The sequence below is a fragment of the Alligator sinensis genome, unplaced genomic scaffold (genome assembly GCF_000455745.1).
Source record: "Alligator sinensis unplaced genomic scaffold, ASM45574v1 scaffold1091_1, whole genome shotgun sequence".
NCBI lineage: Eukaryota > Metazoa > Chordata > Crocodylia > Alligatoridae > Alligator > Alligator sinensis.
In genome coordinates, this window is record NW_005842896.1 from 341057 (window position 1) to 347988 (window position 6932).

A 6932-nucleotide genomic window follows, 5' to 3' on the forward strand; every position below is an offset into this window, starting at 1 on the left:
TGTAGGGATTACTTCCCTTTGAGCTTGGAGGATCGTCTCCTTAAGGAGCGACCACTCCTCCTGGACACTTAACTCCCTCCAGTTCTGGGACCTCAGTGCTTCCCCCACTAGTCTTCTTACCTCATTAAAGTCCGCCCTCCTGAAGTCGAGGGCTGCTGCCTAGCTGGAGGCTTTCGCCACCTTGCGCTGGATGGTGAATTCCAGCAGATGATGATCACTATTGCCTAGGTGGTCAAGCACCCGCAGACCCCATACCAGGTCGTCGCCCATAGCCAGGACCAAATCCAACAAGGCGTCTCCCCTGGTGGGGCTGTGTACCTCCTGGGTTAGATGAAGGTCCTGTATGTCAGTTAAGAACCTGCGTGAGCGGTCAGACCTGGCTGTCTGCTCCTCCCAGCAGATGTCTGGCAAGTTTAGGTCACCCATGACAACCACATCCTTGGGCCTAACTATCTCCATAAGCTGACTTCCAAAAGGAAGTATTAAATGATGGCGCTGTAACAGCCCATACTGCACCATGCTGGTGGCACACAGTTATGTTTAGCTGCTACGTCCTCATAGCAGCATACTATAATGAGGAAGCACGTTGATGTGGTGATGTAGCTGCGGCATCATGGTTTGTGCCTGCCAACGCTACGTTGCCATAGTGCGTTGCTGCTGCAATGTAGTGTCACGTGTAGATGTGCCCACTGTTTTTGAGAGAACACTTTGAAATGTCAAGGTTAAAGATTATATTCTTGGCTATTTAGGCAATTTAGCGGCCAATCCTGATGTCTAGCCACGTGCATATTTAGACAATAATTTGAGGGGCAGAAGCTTTCTGCAGAGCCTGGTCTTCCTTCTGCAACATGGAACTGAGGTGGGTATATTCAGAGCATAGTTAGTAGAACTGTAACTATATAGAGGCGCAGCTACTGTGGAAGTAGCAGTATCAGCTTCAGAATAGCTCAGATGGCCATACACACCAGAAGTGGGAAGAAGTAGAGCTATGGAAAAGATAAGAGGAGAGCTTTGCAACCTGGTTAAAATATTGGTATCGTGTAGCGCCTTGTACCAGAATGTAGCAAGTCAATACGTAGCAAGTTGTAGCAAGTTCACACATTGTGTGAAAAAGAGCATCCTTTTTTTTAGTGTTATACCTGCTTCCTAATAATTTCCTTGTATGTGCTCTAGATCTAGAATTGTGAGAGTAGGTAAACCCTACTTACTTTCTGCATACCATTCATTATTTTATAGACTTATATGGTTTCTCCCCTTTCTCCAAGCTGAGATGCCTTGGTTTATTTAGTCTTTCTTTGTATGGAAGTCTTTTCATGTCTCTGAATGCTCTTGTTAACCTTCTCCGAGCTTTTCTGGTCAACTATATCGTTTCAGGGGTGGGGAGACCAAACCTGCATGCAGTATTCAAGGTGTGGGTATACTGTTGATTTATACAGTGGCATAATGACATTTTTCTTTTTGTTTTCCTGACATCTTATTTGTCTTTTTGCCTGTTGCTGCTAATGCATAGCCCACCATTGTGTACGTGCATATCAGGTTTTTTTTCCCCATGCACGCCAGTTTGACTTACCAGCATTGAACTTCAACCCCCATTTTGTTGCTCAGTCTGTTAAGTTTTACAAGATCCTTTTGCCATTTTTCACATTCAGCTTTGGCTTTTACCACCCTGAATAGTTTGGCATCATCTGCAAATTGGCCACCTCACTATTTACACCCCAGTCCTCTAAATCATTCATGCATATGTGAAACAGCACAGGTCCCAGAATAGGACCCTTGAGGGACCCAATTGCTTATTTCTTTTCATTGTGAGAACTTACCGTTTATACCTACTCTGTACTTTCTGTCCTTTATCCAGTTATCGATCCTTGCCTCTAATTCCATGACAGCCTAATTTCATTAAGAGCCTTTGGCATTTTTGTCAAAAGCTTTTTGAAAATCCAGATAAACTATATCAGATAGTTTATACCCTCCCCCCCCACCCCACCCCAGCTTGTTCACACCCCCCCCCCCCCCCCCCCAGCTTGTTCACAGCCTCAAAGAACTCTAGTAGATTTGTGGGAAAAGCCATACTGCTTCTTTCTCAGTGATACTGGAGGTTGTTGATGACTGATTTGGGAGAATGTATTTATGAGCCTATTAAGTTATATAGTTTTGTTGGTGTTTTACTATACCATTGTGAAGGCCAAATGAGAAATGCAATCGGAAACCTTTTGGGTAGGCTCCTCTATACCACACACTCATGAGAACTGTTTACAGAAGGTTTGTCAGAATAGGTTTTTTTGTTCAAAGACGGACTTCTGTTCATGCATTTAATTCTTAAGCACCATTTGTATGTTATGCAACCAAATGGCATGTTGGGAAATTGCAATACACGGATGAACATTTACAAGAAGACAAACAGCAGAGAGAAAACATCTAGCAATAAAAGTCAAGCTATTGTAGTTATATGTAGCCTGGTTCTTTTTCTTGGTCATAACTGGCATCTTTGGAATTTCAGATTGGAAAAATGACATTGATGCAGTATCTGCACCACTAGGTTTATCAAAGAAAGACCCAGAAAGCAACATAGGCTAGAGGTTGGATCAGGCAGTGAAATAGCTAAGACCAGGTTTCCACTCCCAGTTGGCAGGGAGCCACTGCACAGCTATGAGCCAGTTTCACTTGAGCCACTATGTTCAAAAGTGGTCACTTATATTGGGCTCCTGACCTGACCACTCCCACTGAAGTGACAGAGCTGACAGAGCTTGCCAGGGTAAGCACTGTGTAGCTGGGATGCTAGATGGACAAAGCACCTACCCACCCATAACTCCAATTATGGATCTCTTTCCTGTCATCAGGCTCCCTTAGGGTTCTATTTGCCTTAGGGAGGAGATGAGTAAGGGGGGTTAGGTACACTATCATATACATTTCAAATTCTCATCTACACATGCAATTAGCATGAAGCAATAAACTCCGGCACATATCATACTGAAGTTTATTGCTCCCGGGTGCCACATCTGAACGTGTGATCAGGACTGCTGAGCTGTGTTAGAGCAGTTCCAGCTGGCAGGGGTCTGAAGAGTCAGCCTGCCAGCCCAGGGCTGCTCCAACCCTGTTCAACATGCTGTAGAGGGGCTGGCTGGGATGTGAGGGTGCTCCTGTGCAGGGCTAGCTGGCAGGCAGCCCCAGCCAGCCCTATACATTTCCAACTTAGGAAAAAATGCCATACCTTTCTTTCTTTATGTCTGGAACTCTTTTTTGGACCCCTGGGACCATTCTTTCTGTTTTTCATTCCTTCTATTTTAACTGTTTTGGCCCCCATGACTAAGCTACATGCAGCAGCAGGGGAATACCATACTGTCAGCAGTTTGGCGACTGGATTTTTTATTCTGTTTTGTTCCACTCTCATCCCATCCTCATCACCAAACTATCTGAGCAGCTCCCAGTAGTACATTAAGCAAAGTGATTAACATATCTCACATGTAGCTTGTTCTTTCTCAAACCCTTCTTTCCAGAGAGAGAATTGCGCACTGTAGTATAGTGTTGAGATCTTAGCAATCCTTAAAAAAATCTTGAGTCTCAGGTCAAATGCTGAGTCTAATTAAGTATAATGTACATCTGGCATATAGCAGGAATTCTTGCTATTACACCTTACACATACATTTTCATACTTATCTTTACACTAGGTATTTGTCGTGGGGAACTCAGAAAGCCTCCAGGCTATCTCACATGGCTTGTAGGAACCATGAGCTTTGCTTGAGCTCTCCTAGAACTTATAACTGTCTTATTTTATTGCTAGAAATTTGTGTATGTGGAAAGTAATGCTTCCCTCCTGATTCATACTGCTATGATCTGCCATGAGTCACTAAACAAACCACAAATGGTTATCTATTTATTAAACTCAGGCAGCAATTTAGCAAATAAAAAGCAGATTGACCACCGATTTAACCCACCTCATTCCCAAACTGCCATATCTAAAAATTCATTCTAATACCTATATTCAGGATTTTACTGAATAAATTAAAATACCATCAATAAACAAAGACAGCACAGTCTAGGTTTTGTGCTATGCCATAATTGCTTTGTGTTATGCTGCTGGCCCAAAGCAACCCTGAAGTCAGCTGAATCAGCTGTGGTAGGGCCATCCAGGATAAGGGAAGTCTCCCATGATTTTGAGTTGGAGTTAAGATCTTGGCTCTTAGGTTACATTTCTTCCCTGTGACAGGCATAGGGACATAGATATGGAGAAAGAAGCTAAAGCCAAGGCTTCCATAGACCCTGGTTATTTCTGTCTGTTGTATTAGGCCTACCAGACTGTACTCATAATTTATGTAGAGATTACATAGACAACTCAGGATGAAAGGAAACTCCATTCCAAATTAAATGGTAAAGTCCATTGTCACAGTCCAGACTCTGGCTCTCTATATACCGTATTTATCAGAATTTAAGGTGACCCCCCTAATAATTAGATTCTGTATATGGAAAATGTATACATTTGTTATGATTTTCCAGGTATGGAATCTAATTATTGGAGGTTTGCCTTAAATTTGTCCCCTGCCCACTGCTATAGCAGGGAAAATAAAAAAATGGGGTAGGTTAAAAAAATGTAGTAGGTTCCCATCAGTATCTCCACCTTTTGGTCAAGATCAGGTATTTTTGGCACCAATGGGGAAGGATGTCATGGCTGGCTCTGGCCCTTCCAGCACTGGTCTGGTGCTAGTTCCCTGTGATTAACTGCGGCCAACTCTTGACCATGACTGTGAAACACAGGGCTCAAATGGGGCAAACATACTGATGGGACCTTTTTTCCCCGTTTTTGTTACAACCATCAGTATGGAAAAGGAATAAGGCCTAGGGAGCTCTATGGACCAAAAGGAAAAGGATTCTTTATGTGTTCTGTAGAAGGAAATAACAAAAATTAGACATGGGCGGGGAAGGCTGTAGTGATGGGGATGGATAAGTCAGGAATTGCAGAGGTAGCAAGAATGCATACTGAAGTATATTTTCATGCAAAGGGGAAATGATCAACTCAAGTTGGAGTAGAGACAAATTGGTAGGACAATGCAGGGAAGCTTATATTCCCACAACTCATGCAGAACCCCTCCTTGGGGTTGTAAAAATCGCATTTCTCAAGACTATCAACCCAGCACTGCTTACAACCACTCAGAAAAAAGAAAGAAACATATCCCCAATTTGTAAAGCAATCATCCTTTTTTTCCTGGGTTATGCAGGATGGTAAGCTTTAAGTAACATGGATCAAACAGCCTTAGAATGGTTTTCTTTTCTTTCTTTTTTTTTCTTTTTTTAATTCTGCTGATGCTTATAAGAACAATGGATGAACTGTAACACATATTTGCCCAGTGTTTTCCTGAAAAATTGAGAGCCCTATTTCCCTGCTAAGATCATTCTGACTTCTGTTATTGTTCTGAGAATAGATTGCTTTGCCCTTTAGCTGGAGCGCTCACCATAGCAAAGCCAGCCTGGGGATTCACTGCAGCACTTTTGACTTATTGTGCAATTGGAAGCACCAGGGTGTGTGCGAGCTACTTTTCTGATGCTGGGTGTGTAGATGATGAGGGTTGGTGCTGTCTGGAAAGCTGGTGGCTTGCAGTTAGTTGGAATTACTGAGGTCAGAAGCATTCACTTTGAACAGAGAAGTAACTAAAGTCTGATTGAATTTGTTTCCTTCAGGAGAGGTTTTGTTGCACTGACTGAACATGTACTGTCGGAAAATAGAACTGGCATGTTATCAAGAAGAGTTTTACTTTGTCATTAGTACTGTACTAAATTGAAGTCCTTCAGATCTTACAAAAAGCTGCTTTATATTAGTTTTAACAATACAGCAATAATGGCAAGATGCATACTTAAACTCCCATTCAAAGTGGAAATGTGATCCCTCCACAAAAATATTCTGTCATTAATTTTATGGTGGTATCTTTTTTAACTTTATTAAATAGTACACTGGAGGCAGTGGTCACATAAACAATATTTCTCCTCCAGGAACTGTGAGACTTACATGACTGCAATCCAGTGCACATTAGAGAGAGTAATGAAAATATTAAAATGACTAATACCATAATTAGGTGGACAAACAGCACTAACAACAAAACATGGAATAATATAGTGTGTATATGTATATATAAAACAGATTCATGTGAACGTTTGTGTACCCACCTCCGCTCTACCAGGTGTTCCCGCGCCGCCTTTGCCCGGGCCCAAGGTTTCGTGTGCCCTGGCTTCGTGAGTGCACCCTGGAGGTTACCCCTGCTGGTATCAGGGGGACCCCTGAACTCGCCTGCCACGACTTTGATGGTACCTTCAGTGGGGGGTCCACCCTTGGGGTATCCACCGGTGTCGGCGCGTTCCTCAGTGGGTAACCTCGGGGCTCCGTCCTTCCCTACCCCCCGGCCACTCGCCACCTTAGGCTCTTCCTCCTATGGCCTCAACGTCGCTCGTGGCTTGCCACCCTCTCGCCTCAATACGCCGGCCATCAACATCGGGCTGGGCGGACTGCCTATAGGGACGCCAGCCCGGTCCCTCTGGCCTGGTACCTGCGTTCCTCCAGGGGTCCGCGAGGTCGCCGTATCTCCCGCCGGCTCTCCTCTGTATGGGGCACCCAGTTACCTCACCAATGCCCTCTTTCTCGATGCCGCTGGCCTCTCCGCCGCTCCTGCCGCTCACGCCGCAGCTCCCTTCGCTATCAGCTCTGCGGCCTGGGATCCAGCTAGCTCCTCCTCCGGCCCTCTTGCCGGTGCAGCAGCTGGTTCCTTCCCCAGCTAGGCTGCCTCTCTGCCTCTCTGCTCTTTCTCTGGCTCTATCGCTCTCGGCTCTATCGCTGGCGTTGCCGGTGGCTCCTTTCCCGGCTACGCTGATTAGGGTCCTGCCAGCTCCTCCTCCGGTCCTGCTACCGGCGTTGCCGCCAGTTTCCCCACCGGCTAAGCCAATAATTACAG